We start from the raw sequence: 24,826 nt of genomic DNA on the forward strand, positions 1-24,826 counted from the left end.
CTGGAATGGTCAAGCCCTGTTCGGAGCATCCCCAGAGGTGGTGATAGAGACGGATGCCAGCCTGTGGGGCTGGGGAGAAGGTTGTGGTCCATTTTCGACGGGAGGTCGATGGTCTCAGGAGGAATTGTCTCTCCATATAAACTGTCTAGAGCTTCTGGCGGGATCATTTGCGATTCGTTGTCTATCCCCACGCCAGACCAATTGTTGCATACTTATCCAAATGGACAACATCTTGGCGGTTCGGTATGTCAACAAATTGGGCGGGACTAGGTCCAAGATATTGGCGGAAATTGCCAAAGACTTTTGGCATTATTGCCTTTAGAGGAAGATCACAGTTATTGCAGAGTATCTTTCCGGTCGCAACAATCTCATTGCGGATTGGAACTCCTGTCATCTTCGGGACTTCATCGATTGGAGGCTGCCTCCTCGCCTATTTCGCTCGCTCTCCCGTGTTTGGGGCAGGTGTCAGATCCACCTGTTCGCGTCTCTCCCCAACACTCAGCTTCCCCTGTTTTTCAGCTGGAGACTGGATCCAGAAGCCCTGGCCACAGATGCTTTTCTGCAGACGTGGCCATCGCTCCTGTGTTACGCATTTCCCCCGTTTATGATGATTCCCAGAGTCCTGGCTCGCACAAAGCTTTATCAGTCGGAACTGATTCTAATCACTCCTCTGTGGAGGGCTCAAGCTTGGTTCCCAGTTCTCCTGTAAATGAGTTGTGCAGTGCCGCTCCTTCTTCCCTGGCGGTGGAATCTCTTGCTGGACCCTCTAGGCAGTCCACATCCCTGATCGAGTCAGGTCATCTTCTCTTTGCGGTGTGGCGAATTTCAGGGAATGCTGGCAAATCCCAGGCATTTCACGAGACGCTACCAGATTTATCAGCGAGGCTTCGTCACCCAACAACCACAAACGTTATGCAGGGTCTTGGAAGCGATGGTGTGATTGGTGTGCTCAACAGGAGGTGGATCCCGCTTCGGCAGATATCTCTCTGATTGTTAATTTTCTGGCTTCCATCGCCTCGTCCGGTCTGGCCTACCGAACGGTTAATAATTTCCGTTCTGCCATTTCAGCAGGTCATCTCAATATTGATGGTAAACCGGCGGTTGAACATCCTTTGATTTCTAAGTTACTTAAAGGTATTCGCCTAGTGAAACCACCTTGTCCGAAATACGTAGCCCTTTGGGATGTTTCTATTGTTTTGCGTTCTTGGAGGCGTGGCCTCCCAACTCTTCTTTATACCGCAAACAGCTTTCAGAGAAGCTGACTATGTTATTGTGTCTTGTCTCATGCAAACGCGTGTCTGATGTTCAGGCACTTGACCTGGCAGGTCGCAGTTTTTTACCTGAGGGTGTTACTTTTGTTCTCTCCAGACGCACTAAATGTAATACGTCTTCGGATACCTATCCATCTTCCCCCAATAATCCCAAACTTTGTGTGGTACAATGTGTCAAAGATTATGAGGTGAGTACTGCTCCTTTTCGTCACGATATGCAAGGTCAATTGTTAATTGCATTACAGAAGCCCTTTCGTCCTGTCACCCTAGCGACTTTCAAGTTCAAGTTCAAGAATTTATATAGCACACTACTCACCCAGAGGGTCTCAAGGCGCTTGGGGAGGGGGTTCATTATTTATCGAATAGCCAGGTTTTAAGTTCTTTTCTGAAGGAGATGTGGTTCTGTGTAAGGCGGAGGTGAGTGGGGAGTGAGTTCCAGGTCTTGGCCGCCAAGTAGGAGAAGGATCTACCACCCATGGTGGATCTTTGGATACGCGGAATTGCGGCGAGGCCTTGATTGGATGATCTTAGTTGGCGGGTGGGTGTGTAGAAGGATAGTCGAGTGTTGAGGCATTCGGGCCCTAGTTTGTAGAGGGCCTTGTGTGCGTGGGTGAGGAGACGGAATGTTATTCTCTTGTTGACGGGAAGCCAGTGGAGGTCTTTCAGGTGGCCGGTAATGTGATCTTTGCGAGGGATGTCCAAAATGAGTCTCGCTGATGCGTTTTGGATGCGTTGGAGTTTTTTCTGTAATTTGGCTGTAATTCCGGCGTAGAGGGTGTTTCCGTAGTCTAGTCGAATCGTAACCATTGCGTGGGTGACAGTCTTTCTTGTCTCGGCGGGGATCCAGTGGAAGATTTTTTTGAGCATACGAAGTACGTTGAAGCAGGAGGATGAGACGGCGTTGACTTGATTGGTCATCGAGAGTGAAGAGTCTAGGATGAAGCCAAGGTTACATGCGTGGTCCGTGGGTATGGGTGCTGAGCCCAGATCCGAAGGCCACCATGAGTCGTCCCAGGCAGAGGGGGTTGATCCTAGGATGAGCACTTCCGTTTTGTCTGAGTTAAGTTTAAGGCGGCTGTCTTTCATCCATACGGCTACTTCTTTCATGCCTTCGTGAAGATTGGTTTTGGCGGTGTTGGGGTCTTTGGAGAGGGAAAGGATCAGTTGGGTGTCGTCAGCGTAGGAGATGATGTTTAGGTTGTGTTGATGCGCGATGGAAGCGAGTGGACTCATGTAAACATTGAATAGGGTGGGACTGAGTGATGATCCTTGTGGTACACCGCAGATGACTTCGGTGGCCTCTGATTTGAAGGGGGGAAGTCGGACTCTCTGAGTTCTCCCAGCTAGGAACGAGATGATCCAGTCCAAGGCTTTTCCTTTTATGCCGATGTTGCTGAGGCGTTGTATGAGTGTGCTGTGACAAACAGTGTCGAAGGCGGCGGAGAGGTCGAGTAGAATGAGGGCCACTGTTTCTCCGTTGTCCAGTAGTGTTCGGATGTCATCTGTTGCTGCGATGAGGGCGGTTTCAGTGCTGTGTTTGGCTCGAAAGTCGGACTGTGAGGGATCGAGGGAGTTGTTGGATTCGAGGAAGGCGGCGAGTTGGCTATTGACGGCTTTCTCAATGACTTTGGCCGGGAATGGGAGGAGGGATATGGGGCGGTAGTTTTTAAGTTCAGAGGGGTCTGCTGTGGGTTTCTTCAGGAGGGCGCTGACTTCTGCATGTTTCCAGCTTTCTGGGAAGGGGGCAGAGATGAAGGAGCAGTTGATTAACATCACGGAGATGGAGTGCGATGATGGAGTCTGCTTTGTTGAAGATGTGGTGGGGACATGGGTCGGTTGGCGAGCCAGAGTGGATGGAATTCATGAGGCGGATGGTGTCTTCAGTGGTGATTGGGTTCCAGGCGCTGGGGTTGTTAGAGGGCGGTTTAGGTTCTGAGGGGGGTGGAGAGGATTGTTTGTTGGAACTGTTTTCGAAGCTGTTATGTATGTCGGCAATTTTGTTGTAGAAGAAGGAGGATAACGAATCGCAGAGGTCTTGGGAGGGAGTGATGTCGTTTGAGGCTGCGGTGGGGTTGGTGAATTCTTTGACGATGTTGAATAGTTCCTTGCTGTTATGGGCGTTGTTGTCGAGTCGATTCTTGAGTGCTGATTTCTTGGTGGCTCGAATCAGCTGGTGGTGTTTGCGGGTGGCTGCCTTGAAGGTGGTCATGTTGTCGGTGGTTGGGTTTTTTCTCCATGTTTTCTCGAGAGTGCGGCATGGCTTTTTGGATTTCTTAAGGTCATCGTTGAACCAGGGGGCCTTTTTGCTGTCTTGTTTGGTGTGATGGTTTTTCAAGGGTGCTAATTCGTCAGCGCTGTGAGTGATCCATTGTTTGAATTTGATGGCTGCTTGGTTTGGGTCCGATGAGAGGGCGGGTGGGTTTTGGTTGAGCGATGTGAGGAGTTGGTCGGTGGTGATTTTGTTCCAATTTCTTCGGGGGATAGGTTGTGGGGGGTTGTGGGTCGAGGTGGTTTTGTAGCTGAAGTGAACACAACTGTGGTCCGTCCAGTGGAGAGCTGTGGTGCGATCGAAGGAGATGTGTTTGCTGGAGGTGAAGATTGGATCGAGCGTATGTCCGGCTACATGGGTGGGGGTGTCAACAAGTTGTTTGAGGCCGAGATTGGCCAGGTTGTCAAGAAGGGTGGTGGTGTTGCTGTTGTTTTTCTTGTCCAGGTGGAAGTTGAGGTCTCCTAATAGAATGTAGTTCTCGGAGGCGAGGGCATGTGGACTGATGAAGTCAGTGATGTCTTCGCTGAATTGTTTACGGGTTCCTGGAGGCCTGTAGATGAGGGTGCCTCTGAGTGTGGTTCTAGGGTCGGTGTGGACCTGGAAGTGGAGGTGTTCGGCAGTTGTAAGGTTATCGTCGGAGCTGGTCGTGATTTTGATGGTGTTCTTATGGACGATGGCGATGCCTCCTCCTGTTTGGTTGGTGCGGTCTTTTCGGATAATCTTGTAATTGTCTGGGATGGCTATGGCGATATCGGGTGTTGATGATGCGTTCATCCATGTTTCAGTAAGGAAGGCGAAGTCCGGTGATGTAGTGTCGAGTAGATCCCAGCGTTCGGTGGCGTGTCTGTGGACCGAGTGGGTGTTCAGCAGGATGCACTTCAGGTGGTTAGAGTCGGAGCTGTGTTTGGTGTTAGTGGATGTGGTATGGGTCTTGATGCTGGTAAATTTGCAGGAGTGGCAGGCGAAGGGTCCATGGGTGTGTCCTGGGGCAGCTACGCAGCATAGAGGTGTGCGTCCGGGGTTAAGGGCTAGGAGGGTGGCGGCGTCATACGTTATGCTGGAGGAGTGCGCTTTGCGGGGGCCAGAGGGTCTGGCGCTGGGCGCGGTCCAGGCGCGGACGGGCATAGACGGGCTTACCTTTGGCGCATCTTCGGCGCGCATGGGGCGCGACCGCTGCGCGTGAACGCTGCACAGAAAGGCATCTGTCATATGTGGATAGTGGAGGGGGTGGGGGCGAGGGAGGGTCAGCTGGGAGGCGGGAGCGGGGAGGAGACACTGGCCAGGGATCACAACAACAAGATGGCAGAACGAAATGGAAAGCGAAAGAGGGGCACAGGATAGTGCTATGATCTGAGCACAGTCAGGCACAAATGCAGGCAGTGCGGGCAGTTTAAAATAAATAAAACACGCAATTGAGCAAAATACGATACTGCACTACACCAATATCCAGCAAATCAGCAATTCAGTAGAGAAGTTATAGCAAGCGCTACGATGCTAGGCGCTACGGGAGTCAAATAATGCAAAACAGGCTCAGCTACTAATTAGCACTGAGCGCAACGATACCAGGCTGCACGAAGGAGTGTGGCGCTGTGGATTCAGGAGTCAGGGAGCATGGGGGAGCGACCGCTTCAGTGGGAGCTTCGACGGTCACAGAGCTGGTCTTGGAGGGGTCGGTCTTTAGAGTCAGAGGGAGGGAGGGTCAGCTGGGAGGCGGGAGCGGGGAGGAGACACTGGCCAGGGATCACAACAACAAGATGGCAGAACGAAATGGAAAGCGAAAGAGGGGCACGGGATAGCGCTATGATCTGAGCACAGTCAGGCACAAATGCAGGCAGTGTGGGCAGTTTAAAATAAATAATACACGCAATTGAGCAAAATACGATACTGCACTACACCAATATCCAGCAAATCAGCAATTCAGTAGAGAAGTAATAGCAAGCGCTACGATGCTAGGCGCTACAGGAGTCAAATAATGCAAAACAGGCTCAGCTACTAATTAGCGCTGAGCGCAACGATACCAGGCTGCACGAAGGAGTGTGGTGCTGTGGATTCAGGAGTCAGGGAGCGTGGGGGAGCGACCGCTTCAGTGGCTGGGTCAGATGGCTCATGAGTGAAGCTGGAATTGATATCTCCATTTTTGTTGCCCACTCTACACGGGGGCTATGGCTTCTAAAGCTTTTTCTATGGGAGTGACTTTACTTGACATCATGAAGGCCGCTGATTCGTCGTCTGTTTCTGTGTTTAAGACCTTTTATCATAAACCTATTGCACTTTTTGCTTCTGTTGTGGTGGATCAGCTTTGAACAAGCATAATCAGAGCCTCCGGTCCTGAAATAGAATTCAAAATTTGCGAACATACGTGACAAGAATTTTCAATTCTATTAAGGACACCGAGGCGAGGATTATCCCACCCATGTCTTTCCTGCTTTTGACATGTAGTACCTTGTTATTGATTGTTGCTATTTGCATATGACATTTGGATGCATATTGTTCCTTGTTGTTACCCCCCTACTTTTTCTTTGTCTATACATCAGGAATGTGTATTACGGCTTTGTATTTCTTTTCAGGTTCAGATCCTAAATGAATGCTTCTGTCGAGTTTGGTTCGTCCTGCCTGGTGGTTCCCTACACATCCAAGTTGTCTACGTCTACAATCATCTGGTTCTTTCATCCTGATGGATTTCGGCTGTTGCTGCTTGCTTCCATGTTCTGTTCTTCATATTGGACTGTTCCTTTTTCGTTTGAACTGTTTCGTGACCAAAAGAAAGAGGAGTTGGCATTCTCTATGGGTCCTTTTATACTGGTGACTCTATGGTCTATCATGTGATACCCTAGTATACATGGGGTGTCCTTAATAGAATTGAAAATTCTTGTCACGTATGTTCGCACATTTTTAATTATACTAAATTGAGGAAATAGTCACTTATAAGCAATCTTAAACCTTGACAGGTGTGTAAATGTTAGGAGCGGCAGGGCGTGGTCAGGGAGACCTGTCAGCGCCGACTACTACAGAAGTAATAAAAACTGCCTCTAAGTAGTAATTCCTAGACCATGGCGCTTCACCATTTCTGCACAAGTCTTCTACCTGAAGCGGATTAGTTGGCATGCACAAACAAGCTGCTCCAGTCCCTATTTTTTTTTTTTTGTCTTCTGAAACTTGTACTTCTCCATATATGCTATATCCATATATGCTATATCTAAGACTACATGTCCCAGAATGCAATGAAAACAAATCTGGATTAGAGCAACTGGTTTTGCAATACCTGAGGAACTAGGAATGAATATATTTCCGAGATCCACAGGCCCAAATTGTCCTGCAAAGTGATAATGATGAAAGTTGGCTATCCTAACCCCAGTTTTATATTAAGGAAATAGAAATGGATATATTTACACTTGCCTCTGAGAAAAGTGATCTGGGCAAACTTGTGCTGGTATATATCGTTCCATTTTTGCAAATACTTAGTAAGCTATCCTCCTTGACAGACATTTCTTCTAGTCGTATAGAAAACTGTAACAAGGTCTCCACTATGAACTGTGGTTCGATCCAACTATATCCATTCAAACATGGCCGCCTCGTTTCACTTACGGGAGGGGGGAACGCGCGCCAGAGAGAGAGAGAGAGAGAGAGAGAGAGAGAGAGAGAGAGAGAGCGCGCGCGAGATGGACCGGGGATATCCCAGTGAGTTTTCAGATCGTAGTCCATTTTTTGTTTCGTGCAAACCACGCCATTACGTGAGAGCATGTAGAAAAGAGCTAGTTTGGTTTCTTGGGCTTGCCATAGGCAGCTCCAGGGTGACAGCTCGGCAGTATGCGGAGTCCTGATTGGCTGAAAGCAGCGTGTGGTTTTGTAAATAATATGGCTGAAATCTGTGTCTGCTTTGTACAGGGACCGCATCCTGATGTGATGTTCGGCAGCAGAGGTACTTTGCCCTGCACAGGTGCAGGGGTTGGGCGAGCGGGGTAGGGTCTCCAAGGCTGCATATACTTCTTCTCACAACACGTGTGTAGTGAGCAGAAGGGACTGGGACACAAAGATCCTAGATGGTCTGAATTGGTTATGCCTTGCTTAGTAGCAAAAGTGCAGAAACTACACCCTACATACTGTATGTTTTAAGTGTGCAAATCGTCTAGATAAGCCCGGCTGACTCTTGAGCCCAAGTAAACCTTGTTTGGTAAATTACCTTAGGGGGACTGGTAGTTAAGGGATGCCATCTGCTTTACACAATTAATTCATATAGGTTGCTTTCGCGGTGATCCATTTTAGGTAGAAGCTGTGATCATCCTGTGATGTTTTTGTTTAGTTCATTTCAGGGGAAAGTGGGAGTTTTGTCAGAATCTTAATGGGAGATATGAAATCGAGGACACTCTCTCCGGGTTAAGGCAGTTTGCTCTGTCTTCCACTCGTACCCCACGCCAATGGGTGGGTTACCTGTGTGTTTCCCACTGTATATGCATCACTGGATAGGTGCAGAGCCATAACGCTATGTAGCATTTGACTGATACCTAGTCTAATATGTTGTCAGAAGCGATGGAAATTCGTAGAATGGTGACAATTTGCCATGTGAGATAAACAGGTTTTCTATTGAAGAAGCACATCTAAATCTGGCTTATTGAAAGCTGTCGGGACAATCGGGTAATTTATATTTACGCAGACTACCTCTTTCTCCAACCCCCCACCCCCAAGTTATATTCTCGCCGCATATCATTAAAAACAAGCTGAGGGATACCATTCAGTAGTATACATTTGAAAACCTATGTATACTCTTTAATTCTGATGAAGTTACTGGTATCCTTCTCACTGTAAAGAACATGTTTTGACTGGTTGAATTTCTATAAATTGAAGATATAATAAAATTGAATGGACACTCAGTGTAACGATTTTTTTTTGGCCTGCCATCTACTCATTTATCATATACAATTCTGCTTCGGAATTTACAGCTACGCCTGGAATCTCTTCCAGAATGTATAACCCAAAACATACATGTTAGACGTTTAATTTCGTTAAGCCAATAAAGTTGGCAAGAGCCAGACAATTTCAGCAGGAGAGAACTCTTAGAGTGGGAGGTTGTGATGTGATTGGTTGAAGCTATAGAGCTACTGTCAGATGAATAGTTAAGATAATAGGAACGATGCCCATGTAATTTGACCTCCTTGTAGACACATGCAAAAAAAACTATTACACATTAGGTAAGTTTGTGATATGCCTTGTGGGCCATACATATTGATAGAACTAAGCTGGCGATCATATAGGGGTTTGTTTGTAGTAGGCTTAGCATTAGAGTTCCCTTCAGAATCGACTGGACATTGGGCATGTTGGAAAACCGGAAAGGACACCTATCGAAATGTTAGAATGTGATAAAGGAAGTAGCTACAAGGTAAAAGTGTACCAACTGGCCTCATAACAATGTACATGGCTTAAAGCATGGTTGACATTATACACAGTGTGAAGAGTGCACGAGGCACCTTGGCCTAAAATATAAAATAGGGAAATTTTTTATATTGTGTGTGCCTCGGATATTAGAATTTGTTGGCTTCATTCTGCTGGCAATTCTGTGGAGGTGGCTTAGTCTCAAGGAAGATGGATGATAACTGAGCGATAAGAGCTCCAGGCAGAGAAGAGCTCATGATGCACATTTGCTGCCAGGATGTTGGAGATTTTAGTCACAGAACCTTTCTACGAAGGGACTTCATCTGCAGAAGATGTTGATGCAGAAAAGAGTGGTAAAACTTCAGCTGAGTGAGTCCCAATTTCTTAGGGACTTTGTTCGCTTATGCCATGGCGATTTCTGCTCCTGATTTTAGCCACGCACGGACGTGGTCTGAGGATGGTATTCTATGCAGGGCCATTTCTCCAGGTCCTGGGGGACTCATTTGTTTCAAGTTCTGCGACTGTCGCTTACTATTGACATTCAATGGTTCGGGTATTCATGTAATTAATGTAATGTAAAGTAACTAATGCAGCTGAAAAAGTCTCTTATTTGGGTCTTGACTCTCTTGGGGTGTCGAGAAGGACAGGCCTTGATCTGGGAGGTGATCACAGATTTAGATTTCATAATGCATGACACAATCAAGCAAAAGTCTGAAAAGATCAGTGTCCAGCCAGAGGTGTAGTTTAGAAAACATACCAGTTTTAATTTGCTCTATAGTTTAATATAAACTTTAATAAACAAAAAAAACCGATAGTTGAATATAACCCGTAAATGATATTTAACTGTTTACACTATAAGGCCCTAGCCCTGTTACTGCCTGTGCTAGCCATGTTGTAACATACACGCTGTGCACCACCTGAGCCATAGGAAAATTATGATCGTACTAAGTCTGAGAAGATTCATATGTAACATACTTTTCCTTTCTTAGCAACCAATAATTCAAAGTGGAATGTGTACAGCAGTGTTAATGTAGGTTCCTAGCCAATTCATGGCATGATAAATCAGATGTTTGAAAACACTACAAATCGCACCATCATATACATCAGTTACTCAAACGAGTCATTGGGCCCACTTCACGCTCTAGCCTTGCCCAGAGCTCTACAGGGATCTGAAGCACAAGTAATCTTAAATCGATCATTAAAACAACCTGTTTTATTACCTATTACTTCGAAAACCCAAGGGCCCATATCCAAATTGAGAGAATGATGTGCTATAAAGATTGTTGTAATGTTATTTAGTGGCAGAAGCATAACAGACTTGGGGACCCACGCAAGTGTATGGGATTCTCCTCCACCAGGGAATATTGGGTGGAGGCTCAAGAGTTTCCTGCCTTCGCCTGCCCACACCTCTGCAACTCCGAGAAATGCGGTCAGCAATCCAGATGCTGGGCTCCAAGAAGCAACTGAAAAGAGTAGTGGCAGAGTAGGATAGCTCGCTTATTGGGCAGGCGTCATTCACTGGGTGCATCCTACTCTCTGCCCTCTGTCCCTATTTTTACTATTTCACACCTCTTGGTCGCACTAGTAGATGATTTCTATTCTAAGGAGGACTCTTTCTCTTTGAGCAGGCCCTCAGTGGAGGCGTCTTTCAGCTAACCCACAATGAGTTGTAAAGTCAAGGCAGGCCGTCTCTCTTTGTCTCAGTCCACCTCCTGTTGTTGCTGGTGTAGTTGAGCTTATATGTAGTTGAGCTTATAAGCTATTTAGGCTTTGGGTTTTAGTGGGCATTGAGGTCAAACAGTTAAAGGTCATTTGCGAACATTGATTTTGAGGTAGAACAGTAGTATCAGATAGCACGTATCACATACATAGTATGTCCGGAGTCAGGCACCCTGGCCGCGGTGCCACACTTCTTCCACAAGTGCAAACTTCTTTGCAAGGATATCTTAAGCACTTATTATGACGGTTTTATCTGTGGATACTGTGCATCAGCTACAAGCATTGCTTGTCTCTTGCATATTCACGGAGATTGACTTCACAGGCACTATAAGGGAAAGACAACCACAGTGCATTAACTGGTTTCCGAGGGATTGTAAGCATTCGCATCATATGGTCTTACTCAGTTCTGATGAGCACACGCATGCTTCGGCTGATGTTACACATGGCTACAGGACCATGGGGTTCTGATACATATTTTGTGCAAGGACCCATGGTCATTCACTGGACAGATGCCATATTTGCAGGAAGTGGTGCACAGTAAACTATTTTTGTGTATTTAGGCAAGGTTACTCACAAAAGGGGCCTTAACAGTAGAGAGGGGTTGATCATGCAACATCTTTTGTAACTGAAAGGGGAAGGGGGTCACAGTGACCCTGGCAGTCACCCTAGAAACGTTGACAGTTATTTTGTCACTTTGGTGTCTACAAGTCACTTGCAGGTTTGGTTGGAGCTTAAGGTAGGTGCAGCTACGTGGAACCGGGCAGATTGTTGTCAGGCTGCAAAGGGTAAGGATCTCAAAGGCTTACTACGTGACCAATTTACAGGGCTAAACACATGGGAAGATGCTCGAATGGAGAGAGGCTGTAGTAAGTCTGTTTTGGATTTAGTGGTATGCCCTGAAGGAATTATACTGAAGGGAAGGGATGGCATTAGCCCAGAGCAACGTCTTACCAGAGACAGGACCATCCTTGTTGAAGCATACAGTGTGGTCAAGTGAGATGGCAGCAATGGATTCAAGACTGGTTTTAATCAAAGCTGATTTGTGGGGCGGGGGTACTTAGAAGCAGCAAGTTGCATACAGCGTTGTGAGAAGATAAGCACCTAATTACAATGAATTCACTCTGCAACTGAGAATTCCAGGACTGCACTTCTGCGGTTGACTAATATTCCTCCTTTAGTTTTCCTGGTAGCAATTTTGTATCCTGCAGTGAAGTCGTGGAAAGTAGGGGTTGCATTTTCTGTCCAGCCATGCTTCCATAAAAAAGATGAGGTCCAGTTAGTAGTCTGAAATTAGTTTTGCAATGTTCAATCTAGTCCAGTTTGTGGCTCTCTCGTTACTGTTGCAGGACAGGAGATGCTTAAGGTGTGGGAGTAGGAACAAGAGAAGGCGGTCTAGAGAGTGAATAAGTGGGTGGTCACACTTTCCTTCACGAGACTTACGAAAGATTTTACAGAGTTTGGGAGATTATATGAGTGATTCGACAGTCAAACAATGCTTGAAATAGAATGTACACAGAGGGAGAGAGGGACATCTGATGGGGAGACGAGAAGGAGGATTTGGTGGGTGATGAGAAAGTAAGAATTGGTGATTGTAGGGGTGGGGTTGGTTTACAGGAAAGAGTGGGGAGGAAAGGACTGGGCTAGGACTCAATGTACAGGGTCTATAGATTGTGTGTAAGTGTAGAAGGCACATTTGAGGCCCCCTTTTTTGACTGAGTTAGAAAGATTTGTAAACAGAGGTGGAGAATAGATTGAGTTGTTGAATAAGGGGAGCAAGGATGAAGGAGGAAATGAGGGGGTTTGCAAAGATATGGAGCAGGAGGATGGGGAGTTTGAAAAGAGAGGCTGGGAGATGCAGGGATTCCATTACATTAAGACAAGGTAGTCCTCGCCCCTCTGTAAAGAGGTTAGATAGTCACATGTCCGAATCAAGGTATAATAATCAAAAAGTAAAATCATACAGGAAATCGTATAGAGGCACATAGGTTTTCTAACAATGAAAATGTATATTAAGTTTCAGATTAATACATCTGTTATGGAGGCATATTCATGTCATACCTTTCCCTACACTCCTTCAATTGATATAGTCTGTGATTGACATCTTCTGCTTTACTCTTATGTCTATTTTTTTTCCTCACAGAAATCTGACGGCATTGTTCAAACATCTGTCTTTTGTTCTCCACAAATTTCTCATGTCTCTTAGTTTTGCTGTGTCACCTTTGTCTTTTTGTACCAGATTTTCACCTGCCTCTTGTTGTTCACAAGTTTCCCCACGCAACCCATAATTCTCACTCATTGGTCTCTAATATTGTTTCTTTTGTGATGCTTTTCATTTGAAAATGCTAATAAATCTCTGTTTCATACTTTTGAATGTGTTCAGTAGTCTGTTGATTCAGCTACGTACCAACAACAGATACTCCAATACCATATACTCACCCAGGCCCATAAACACTCACAATTGAGTAAACCGCTGGAGTCAAAGTTTAATATTTTTCATACCTCAAGATGGATTATTCCTTATTCCTAACCAACCTTTCACTGATCAAAAAGTTCTTTCCTCTGGTCGATGGACCATTAGTTTAACTAGTTGAAGGTATAAATTATAACTTAATTCTAACCTTTATACTTTAAAATAAATAACCACAGATTCAGGAAAGTTTAAGTCTTTATCTAAATTATTTGCATGTGAACCACTTCAAAGTACAGCACATTCACCTATACTCATAGGAAAGAGAGTTCAATTAAGCCAATCATCAACACATACTTCAACTTGCAATGACGTATGCTCAGAAAGGAGAGGACAGAGAGAAAAGAACACCTGAAAGTGCACAAAAATTATAATTACCTAGGATGGTGTGAAGACCAACCCCCTGGCCAAAGGGCTGGTAGGGGTCCCCCGGGATAGATGAGGAGACAAAGACTTCAGGAAGGATTCAGGACAGGAAAGATGGCCTCTCTAGCACCAACGGTCCCGTCTCACCCCTCTCTGACACTCTCTTTCTCCTCGAGATTCTTCCGAGATCTTCTTTCTAAGCCTAATAATTTAGAATATTAAGCTCTGCATCCAGTTCTTCATCAGCATCACTTGCTACTCCGACAGCATCACGAGCTCTGCTAATTTACAAACTAAAACTACCTCAGTTATACATTTTTGTTCCATGCACCACCTATTAATGTTTCAGTATTGTAAAAATACTAACTCTGATTGGTCAGGCAAGGGGGGGGAGATCATTACACCATGCTTACATATCATTCTTTTCAGTTAGCCCTTTGTTAATAAGCCCATCCCCTTAATTTGTATTCTTGTTTTATTTTACCAGCCGCATTCACATTACATCCAATACAAATATTTAACTTTAATATGTGGTCTTATTCATTCGGGTCTTGTACTGCCGGTTTTCAGGCTTCAGGCAGGCTGCGGCCTTGCACTCTTCTTGAACCACATGTCATACTTACCGGCTGACTTCCACTTGCCATGCGCAAAACTCATGTGACATGGCTCACTCCAGAAGTACCCAAGAGGCTCAAATGCTCACTAGTAATAAAGTCAGAAATACAGATGTTACTTTCAAGAATTAATTGTTTCACTGTATATCACCCATCTCTACTCTAAATACCTTTACTCGTTAATACTTTCCCTTCATTAGCATTAGTAAAATAGCTCCATTTAGTTTCAAGCAAGCAGATGCAAAGCACATGAGTCTTCAAGACTCCATATTAGTTTCTTCTGCTCATGCGCAAGAATTTCCCTCCAAGCGACAGCTCGTCATAATGCGTAGGTGCAATAGACGCATGCGCAATAAAGATTTCCCGTTTGCAGCCATTTTAGAAAGCCACTTGAGTTATTCATGTTAGCAAACACATACGCAAGCTTCTCTAACCCACGGTTTTATGTGGTGCGTATTTAGTTTAATACAATACGTAATTAATAACATGTTAGGGATTTAAATGAGAGGATTGCTTCTGAGCAAGTCTCTTTTCTACGAGTCCTTGCTCCATCACTGTCATTGCCATGCTTATATGCAGTTACTCTATCATTTTTCCCTCAAGTCACATAACATATCTTATTCCCTTTGAAATAGCTTTTGATTTTGTCTCTTTTTCTCTTCCTCAGGATTATTCCTTCACAATTCCTGATCTACCTGTGTGTGTGTGTTACACCTGAATGATTCAAGAAACTTGCATAGCAAAGCTTTGTGAACTGAGTCATGGCAGAGCTCTCTTTCTGAAGGAGTAAACCTAAAAAGAATTTAGAAAAGGTGAGTTTTGGGATGGCTTTCATCTACAAGAAGCTGACACATCTCTCATATATACTTTTGAAAGTGACCAGTAGTCTTTCATAGACGTGGTAAATTCAGTTTTGTCATGTTTCCCACAAGGGTCTTCACATATCTTATTTTCTTCAGATAGCTTTTGATTTTGTCTGTTTTCTTCCTCAGGGCTATTCCTTAACCTTTCTTGATCTATCTGTGTTTGTTACACCTGAATGATTTAAGAAACTTGCGGAGGACAGTTCTGTGAACTGGGTCATGTCAGTGCTGTCTTACTGAAAAAGTAAGCCCAAAAAGAATTTTGAACAGGTGAGGGTGTTTTGTATGTAGTTTACGCTTGTATATAGTTTTCTTTAAGTGCTTATAAGTATCTTTTTAATTTTTCTTCCCTCACCCATCCTAAATGCCACACCACTTACATCACCTGCACCGTCTCCCCTTCCTCCTTATTGTCCTTTCTTCTCTCCTTACCCCTCCTCCCTTTTCTACTACTCTTTCTCCTTCATCCCCTCCCCCTTTCCTTCCCCTCAACCCCATTCTCTCTTAATCTCCAACTTCCCCATTTTCCACCTTACCTTCCTCCTACTCCCCCTCTCCTTCTCCACCTCCCCTTCCTTCACCCACATTGTCTGTCTTACTCTTGTCTCTTGTAGGAAAGAAGGGCTTACAGAGAAGTATTAGCATACTAGCAGATAAGATACTTAGAACAGATGACTGGTTCGAACATAAGTCCATACTTCTACCCGCTCTGACCATTTCCTTATCTATTTTCTTATTCCTTTACAACAGTTTCCATTAGCATCATCGTCAGTTCCGTTTTCCATGCCTTAAAGTCTATGCCTTCAGAACCATACTAGCTCCCCCCTTACCACCCCCTCAGTTCGTGTCCTGGTCTTGAGAATCAATGATTGTATTGTGTTGGGTATCACACTTGTGTATGGTGTGGGCTCTCTGCCTTCTCCTCCTTCAACTGTCAGCACCCTGTCTGCCAGCACTGCCATCGCTACTACCATTCTTTTCTGCAGTGGTGGGTGGCGGGTCTCCCTACTTGCCTACAAGACTTGTTACTTTACAATACTGCCCTCATGTGGGCATCTTCCTCAATCCTGTCATCCTTTCTGACCCGTTTCACACGGATTAATGCTGCAGTCGCTCATTCACATACATCTTTCAGCCATCCCTCCATCTTTGTGGGGGCTGGGCTTAACTACAAGATTGCAATCAGCCTCTTTGCCAGCACCAGTCCCAACAGCACAAATCTCCTACTTAGTTTTTTGGATTTCGGCGTGGGTAGCAGTCCCAAAATTAAGAACCATATTGTCTTGGGAAGTATCCACCCCTTGGCTGTGTGTAGTCGGTCTACTATGTCCTCCCAGTATTGGCCGAGTGCTTGACATTCCCACATCATTATGTATGAAGTGTGCCTCTATTTCACCCCATCTAGGGCTTGTGTTTATGCGACCTGGGTATCACATGTGGAATTAGGCATGTGGTAATTTAATAAAATGTTAATCTAGCTGACATACAATTACAGCGAAAGTTAGGATGTTGGGTCTAACGATGGTGTTAACAAGATATACGTCAATAGCTAGTTTCTCATCTTGAGTGTGTTCTGTCTACAAAATCATGTGACAAAGGGTGACATTGCTAACAGGCTCTCAACTCTTATATCTGGCTTTGTGGCCCTAGTAAACACTTGTGCATGTTTTTAAAGAATGACTGTACTAGGTAAGTACATGTTTAGTCGGGGCAGTTTAGGTGTGACATAAATTAATAAGTTAGCTAGTGTTCAAAACTGTGAGACCTTCTCTGACGTAAGCAACTGATTTATATATTTATGTCTCGCTGTGTGTAGGAGAATGTGTCACACCCAGAATATGGTGCACTGTTGATAATGGATTTACCAGGTAAATCCAAACATATCTAATAATATGGTGCCCCATGTACAAACACACAGTGCATACCTTATTATAGGTTTAACAAGGCCTCCTGGGATGCGGGATGTGGGTGGGCCGACTTGCATTCAGCCACTGTGAGAGGTAAAAAACATTAGCGGAATTTAAGAAATGTAATGTAATTGTAGTCCAAAATCAATCTATAAAGATTAAAAACGAAACTGTCTTGCCTCTGTAGCTCCTACTTACTTGGTTAAAGGACCTTGGCTGGTTGTGTCAACTACTGGGTCCTCCCCGTCTTGAATCTTGTGGATATCGGGACAGGGTGGGGTACATAAGGACGAGAACTTAATTGCCAGCATTCATGCAGAAACGTAACTAGTAACCAGGGTCGGATTGGGATCACAATTCGGCCCGGGCACTGATGAAAAAAGTGGCCCACATTCAAGAGGCGTGGCCCATATTTAAGGGGCGTGGCCCACATTCAAGGGACGTGCCCTTTCATGAAACACCATTTGCACAGACAAGGAATGAAAGTGTGAGGATACTGTTCTTGCACAGGACACAGGGCCAAGGTGACAATGGCCTACATGCTGAGCAACTAAAAAAAAATAGCAAGGCCCCTTTTTGTCACAAAATTATTCCAGCCTTCCAGCACAGGAGCACCTGAAAAGCATCAAAGCCCCTGCTATTACTAACCTACTTAGCCCTCCCCAGACCTTCAGCTCAGGAGCACATGAACAGAGGTAAGGCCCCTGCAATTAGTAAATTAATCAACCCTCCAGGCCTTGGGAAAATGTCCTGGCAGGGGAGCACAAAACACAGCTTTCTGGGTCATCCAAGGTAGCCAGGTAGCAAGGGGGGAGGCTGAGGTGAAGCTGGTGCATGGGAAGTGCCTTTCCAGTGTGTTCTGGCAGTTTGGGTATTTACCATTTACTGTAGTATTACCCTTGTACCTGTGTATGGTACCCTTTTGTAACTTGCACACGTCACTTTTCTCTTGTAACACACTGTTTGCTACCTCTCACTTTTGTTTGCTTTAGATACTTGCACAAGTGCCACTATTGCCTACGTAACGTTTGTTCTTGTGCTGGAGTGTCTGCCATTAATTGCAGTATTAGACCTCTACTTGTATTTTGTACGCTTTTGTAACCTGCACACGTAGCACTTTTTCCTCCTGTAATGTATCGTTTGCTCCTCTTGTATTTTGGTTGCTCACTATTGTCACTTTTGATTCATGTAACTTAACGTTTGCTTTTGTAATTTGTCCACTTATAATTTTCTCCTCATGTATTATTGCTGTTCCTAGTGTGAAGCGCTCTGACACCTTCGGGTAAAGTCCGCGCTATATAAAATCGCATAAATAAATAAATAAAACAAAAAAATTCCAAACATCACCAGGCCCCCACAGCAAGACCCATTCTTCCTCGCCCACTATGCCCTGAATGTGAAGGGCTGTGGGCGAGGTGTTAAGAGTAACACTGTTTCTGGGCTGCATGGGCGCCAGGGGGCAGAGGTGCAAATGGCTCAAAGGCCTGAGAAACACCTGGCCCCCGGGGAGGCTGATTATTGCAAACAATCACCCCTCCCCAGCCCAGCCTCAGCTTGATTGCTTGGCAGGGTAGGAGTGAAGGAGAGGCCACAGCTGACAATCGCTGTCTGGCCGCACTGCGAGGCTGCTTTCATTTTCTCTGTGCACTCTGTGGGTCGTTTTTTTTTTCTCCCCTTTCCTAGTCCACTCTCTGTGGACTGGGACAGGGGAGAAAAAAAACGGCCCACAGAGGGCACTGAGGCACCGGCCCTTCGGCCCATGCCCGAATGCCCGCCTTGCCAATCCGCCCCTGCTAGTAACAGGTGTGGATGCTTGCCGTAAATGTAAGCACATGTAGTCCCTGGCAGAATAATGGTCAGGAGTCTGTTTTTTAAAGGTTGAAACAGACTACACTCTATGATGTATGCAGCAATGACGGACTATGCGTCATCGTAAGGCTGATGTACCATAGAAATCAAGGACGGACATTGTGTCCCTTTTCCGATAAGCTAGTTTCGTCATTGTAACACTTAGAAATCCTTTAGTGGGGACGAAGCCAAGTCCTTTATTAAGGAGAGATGTCTGTTCTTCAGAAAGGATAAGTCAGTGAGGTTGAACACTTGCGTGTGCTGGTGCTTGCCCCTGGAGTCTGGGGCTTTGTCCTGCTCCTGGTATGGATTCCTGGGTCGTGTTCTCACATCTGACTTCCTTTTTTTTCCCCCTCATTGTGGGTTCTGGCCTCTCCCTAAAAAAGGTGGTTTAAACATTGGACGGAACCGTTGCGGTTGTCTGGCCATGTATGGGTCAGAGAAGGCCTCACAGTTTTGAACAGACGCTAACCCATTATTTTATGCTTCACTGAAACCGCCCCAGATAAACATGTACTTGCCTTGTACGGTGATTCCTCAAAAACATGCACACGTTTTTACTTGGGGCACAATACCAGCTAAAAGAGTTAAGAAAATGTTTGTCATGTCCCTCTTTCAGGGGCGGCTGGTGAAATTTTCAAGTGGTGGGCGCAAACTGATTTGCGAGTGCGGGCCCCAGGCGATTGAGGCTGGTGGCGACCTTCCCCTCCCCATACACAACACTCTTAGAAATGTATTCACACACGCATACACACAAACACATCCATTCGCAACACTCTCCACCAAACATTCATGCATACACGCACGCTCGCACCAAACACTTTAAAATAAAATAAAAACACACACACTTACCTTGCTGCCGGTCCCGGTCCGCGCCACCTCTGGGCTCTGCTCCCCACACGTCACAGGCTCACAGCGCCCCTGGCCAATCCTGGTGCCAGGGGCACAGGTACCTTCTCGCCCGCAGCATGCCAATTAGGGCTCCTAAGGGGCATGCGCAACGTCGCAAAAACACAAGTGCACATGCGTGGGCATGGAATTCACCCTCCGTCCCCACGCATGCGCACTTGTGTTGCCGCCTGTACAATCATGGTAATCAATCAACATGACGCCAGACCGCCCACCCTTTCAGATTCTGAAGGGGCAGGGCGGTCTGACGTCATGTTGATTCATTGACCTGATTGACGCTGAGGGAGCTGCGGGCGGCTTCGGGCAGGGGGGGCTACGCCCCCACGCCCCAATGGACGAACCACGCCTGCCCTCTTTGTCACATGACTTTGTAGGATGAACACACTCAAGATGAGGACCTAGCTATTGACTCGTATATTTTTAATACCATAGTTGGAGCCAACATCTTCACTTTTGCTTTAATTGTATGCCAGCTAGATTAACATTAAAAAATTACCCCGTATATAATACCACTGTTAAAAAACTGCCACATGTGATACGTGCCAAAGAAAGAAAGACACACAATGAGTGCCATTGTGACGTGACAAAAAAGGCACATAATGAGAGCCAGAATGACTATACTTCATTTACCGTCCACTTTTTGACAACTTTTAACAAAAGTTCACCACCCAGTTTTTAGCCTCTGCTCTGCTCATTTTCAAGCACACAGTCGTGCTTTTGGCGGCATCCACCTTGCGGTAGTGCAGTGTTTGAAAAAGAGCAGACTGCGCGCGTACACACGCACCACTCCCAGGCTTGTTTGATTACCCTCCTACTCACTGGTGTCAGCGTTCGCTGTGTTTTATTGTGATCTTTTGAACAAGAAGTCTTGCCCATGTATTTACCACATTAAGGAAAGCCACCTACGAGGTCTTCTCATTCGTGTAACTCACTCTGCTTCACACAAATGGCCCATCTTTGATCTCTGCCACACGAGACTGCGGTTTTGGGGGCTAGACTTCAATATTTGGCCTTTAAATTACAATATTTTTTCTTTCCCCAACTTAAAACCTCCTTAACACCAATGGAAAAAATTAGGAAGTTAATTTCTCTAGTTGTTCCCTAAATCTCATTCTTAGGTGTTCCCAAATCCCGCACGCCACTTTTCAAGTCCAGGTTGGCTCTGTGTCATTTTCCCGGTTCTGTGGGGTCTATTCGCCTAACTCGTTTTTTAGGAGCCCCTCGATCACTCCGGCTTCTGCCAGGCCTTTGTCCCCCGCTTCGTGATTTTGATCGCCGATCGCTCGGTGCTCGCACCCCTCCGCAGCTTGCGGAGGTCTCATGCCCCACCTCTCTCTAGCCGACGGGGTCGTGACGACCCCTTTATTTATTTATGCATTTTTATATAGCGCGGACTTTACCCGAAGGTGTCAGAGCGCTTCACAACAGGAACAGAACTGATACATGAGAACTTTACAAGTGAGCAAAATACAAAAGCAAACGTTACATTAAATGAAGCAAAAATGACAATCGTGCGCCAACAAAATATAAGAGGTAGCAAACGGTGCATTACAAAAGTGACAATCGTGAGTCAAAAAAATACAAGAGGTAGCAAATGGTGCATTGCCGGAGGAAAAAGTGACGTGTGCAGGTTACAAAAAGCGTACAAAATAAACATAGAGGTATAATACTGCAATATATGGAGGACACTCCAGCACAAGAACAAACGTTACGTAGGCACTGGTGGCACTTGTGCAGGTATCGAAACAAACAAATGTAGGAGGTAGAAAACAGTGTGTTACAGGCGAAAGTGACGGGTGCAAGTTACACACGAGTCCCGGACACAGGAAGAAGGATAATACTGCAATAAAAGGTAGACTCTCAAAACACAAGAACACACTGGGAAGACACTTCCATAGTCATGTAAAGTAGATTTTTCAGTAGTTGAAGGGCTTCCTTCAGATAGTAGAGAGGGCAAGGATTACATTTGGAAATGTCTTTGAAGAAGTAGAACTTTGAGGTCAGATTTGAAGGCCTGGGAGGAGGTGGTGGTCCGGAGCTGAGGCGGAAGTGAGTTCCAGATTCTCACTGCGCTGCCTGAAAAGGATTGGGCCATCGATCTCTCCTTCTTGAAAGTGGGAGGTTAAAGCAGTAGATTTTCCGCATTTCGTGATGGTCTAGAGCCTCCAGAGAGTTTCAGTTTATTCGCCAAGTAGCGCGGAGAGGAGGAGTGCAAGGCTTTATGGGTGATGCAGGCAGTCTTGTAGATAGCTCTAGCCTCGATGGGAGCCAGCGGAGGGAGGATAACATGGGAGTGATGTGGTCGCTTCTTTTGGCCCCATAAATGAAACGAGCTGCTGAATGTAGAACAGACTTAAGGGGGGATTGGTGGGATTTGGGGAGGCCAGTCAGAAGAGAATTGCAGTAGTCCAGTCTGGAGAGGACCAGCGATTGGACCAGGGTTTTGAGGTCATGCACCAGGAAGAAGCTACGAATCCCCCAAAGAAGGCGCAGTTGGTATCGGGTAGACTTTGCAATTGAATTAATGTGGGAGAGTAGATTGAGTTTTGTGTCGAGTATGACACCTAGGGATTTTGCTCTGTCGACAATGATGGGTTTAGTGTTCAGCAGATTCATCTGGTCCATCCATGATTGCACCGGGGGAGGAGAAAGTGAGGAGGAGAGGAGGAGGAACTCAGTTTTGGAGGGGTTCAGAATCAGTTGATGTGTTGACATCAAGTTATGAATGGAGTTGGGGGTAGAGCTTAGGACAGAGCGATCGTGAGTGGAGGCAACCTTGAGGTAGATTTGAGTGTTGTCAGCGTAGAGGTGATAGTTGACCCCAGATTTACTTAGGAGATTTCCCGGAGGTTCTAAATAGAGATTGTACAATGTGGGTGCAAGATTAGAGCCTTGGGGAACACCTTGACCCACCGCCAAAGGAGGTGAAAGACTGTCCGCTATTTTGATCATTTGGGATCTATCAGAAAGGAAAGAAGCAAACCATTTAAGCACGGTACCCTCAATGCCCATTCTCTATTGAAGGGTGTTGAGGAGGGTGTTGTGGTTGACAGTGTCAAAGGCTGCCGAAAGGTCAAGGAGAATTTGAAGACAAGACCCCCCCGAGTCTAGTATTCTCAGCGCGTCATCAATCACTTGCAGCAGGGCAGTTTCAGTGCTGCAGTTTTGGATGAAGCCGGACTGAAAATTGTCAAGAAGATCATTGTCCTTGATATGACGTAAATGTAAATGTAAATGTACAGGAATTTATATAGCGCAAATCACCGCGCGGTTTCTAAGCGCTTGCTTAGGGAACCCGTCCTGGTATTCCCCTGTGAGATAACCCCGACAGGGTATCCGCAAGGTGAAAGCCAGGCATCCCTCCGCGAGGGGCTGTTGTGGAGATTAAGCAAGCTATTGCCCAGAGTCGCAGAGTGTGAACCTGTGAATCGAGTAGGCACCGGAGCGAGAATTGTCGAGTCCATGGACATTTTAGGACTCAAGACCCCGCCGAGTCGGGAATTGAACCCTGGTCCCGGGCTGACCTCTGCTTCCAGGTCTGCCTCCTCTAGCCAGTGAGCCACACTTCTCCACTTGAGAGTTGTTTCGCAACACATCTTTCTGTGATCTTCGCAAGAAAGGGTAGGTTAGTGACGGGGCGGAAGTTGTTGAGGTCATTCGCATCCGCAGTGGGTTTTTTAAGCAGAGGGGTGACCTGCCCAGATTTGAAGGGAACAGGGAGGGAGCCTTGACAGAGGGAGAGGTTGACCAGAGTGGTCCAATAGGGAAGAGAAAGGGTATAGAAGTCAATGGCAATGGCAATGGCACTGGGGATGGGGTCGACCGAGTGGTTGGAGGGCTTTGTTTCGAGGATGCACTTGAGGAGGGCATCTTCAGAGATGGGGTCGAAGTTCTGCCAGATGGCTAGTGATTTGCGCTCCTCTGGAGGGGTAGGATGAGCGACCTGAACCACAAGTGATTTCCCTTTTTCGTCAAAGAATACAGCGAAATTAGCAGCTTTCTTTGTAGAATCCTCCAATTTGGAGGTTGGGGGAGAGTAGTTAGAGGTCTTGATGAGATCAAATAGTTTTTTGGGTCTATTTTTGGCTGAGTCAAGGAGGGTACTGAAGTGTGATGCTTTCCCAAGGAAGATGTGCTTGTGGTACTCGGATCTTGCTGAACGAAGCGTGGCCAAATTATCGGTGGAGGGTGCTTGCCTCCTTTGTTTCTCCAGGCGTCTTAGGTGCTTCCTTTCTTCATATAGGGATTTGCTGAACCAGGGTGCTGAGGGAATGGGCCTTTTCTTTTTGCTTTGGAGAGGAGCAACGCTATTGATTTCGACTGCAAGGACTGAGAGGCATTGTGAGGTGAGATCATCAACATCTAGGTTCGGGTCTAGCCTTGGAAGTGACAGCAAAGCTGATTCACAGAGGGAAACAGTGTCAATATTTTTAGCGTCACGGAACCAGGAGGTAGCCCTCTTAGGTTGGCCAAGAGTAATAGAGTGCGCTAGGAGAAGAGAGAATGGAATGAGGAGGTGGTCAGACCAGTCTACGTGAATAGGGGTAGCGATAGAAAGCATGCCTGCTTTAGAAATAACAAGGTCCAGGATTGAGCCCTTAGAGTGTGTTGATTCTGTGCAGTGTTGGGTAAGATCGTTTGTAGAGAGGAAGGAGGCCAGCAAGTTCGCGGAAGAGTCTTGCAGGGAGCCCCAGTAGAGATTGAAGTCACCCACGAAGGTCTGATTGTCACTTTGTGCGTATTGGTTGCTGATGAAGTCAGTGAGTTCCTCCATAAATGAAGGGCCACTGCCAGGTGGGCGGTATATGTCATGGAATCTAAGGGGTGAGCGGTGGTGTAGTTGAAGCTCAAGAGATAGACATTCAAAAGTGCGGAATGCGCTTATGGGAAAAGCCTTGAGTTGAAGGGAGTTTCTAAAGATAACTGCAACACCTCCCCCTACTTTGATAGGTCTGTCATTGCTGAAAATAGAGTAGCCAGTGGGTAGGAGGAGATCAAACATGGATTGAGAGGTATCGTTGAACCAGGTCTCTGTTAAGAAGAACAGGTCAATATTGTGAAGGGTGATGGTATCAGAGATTTCGAGTTTGTGTTTTATTGCAGATCTGCAGTTGTGGAGCAGGCAGCGCAGTTCTGTCAAGACTGTTTTGGTGACGAGGGCACTTGGGCAAAGAAGGGTGATAGGGATATTATACCTATATGGGGGTGCACAGGAGTGTCTAGGCG

The 24,826-nt window shown here is 46.0% G+C and overlaps 1 protein-coding gene across 6 annotated transcripts in view; it reads left to right on the forward strand.

Annotated features, from left to right (window-relative positions):
* The first annotated feature begins 7,333 nt into the window (after positions 1-7,333).
* Positions 7,334-24,826, forward strand: part of SEC22C (SEC22 homolog C, vesicle trafficking protein) — a 205,348-nt gene continuing 187,855 nt past the window's right edge. For 4 of the 6 annotated variants that reach the window (XM_086941103.1, XM_086941100.1, XM_086941101.1 and 1 more), the window contains exons 1-3: positions 7,334-7,459; positions 14,741-14,885; positions 15,066-15,206. The gene's annotated coding sequence lies outside the window, so the exon portion shown is untranslated. The remainder of the gene's footprint in view (positions 7,460-14,740; positions 14,886-15,065; positions 15,207-24,826) is intronic. The other 2 variants (XM_086941104.1, XM_086941099.1) reach the window with 1 other exon arrangement.

This window comes from Lissotriton vulgaris, chromosome 10 (genome assembly GCF_964263255.1).
Source record: "Lissotriton vulgaris chromosome 10, aLisVul1.2, whole genome shotgun sequence".
Taxonomy (NCBI): domain Eukaryota; kingdom Metazoa; phylum Chordata; class Amphibia; order Caudata; family Salamandridae; genus Lissotriton; species Lissotriton vulgaris.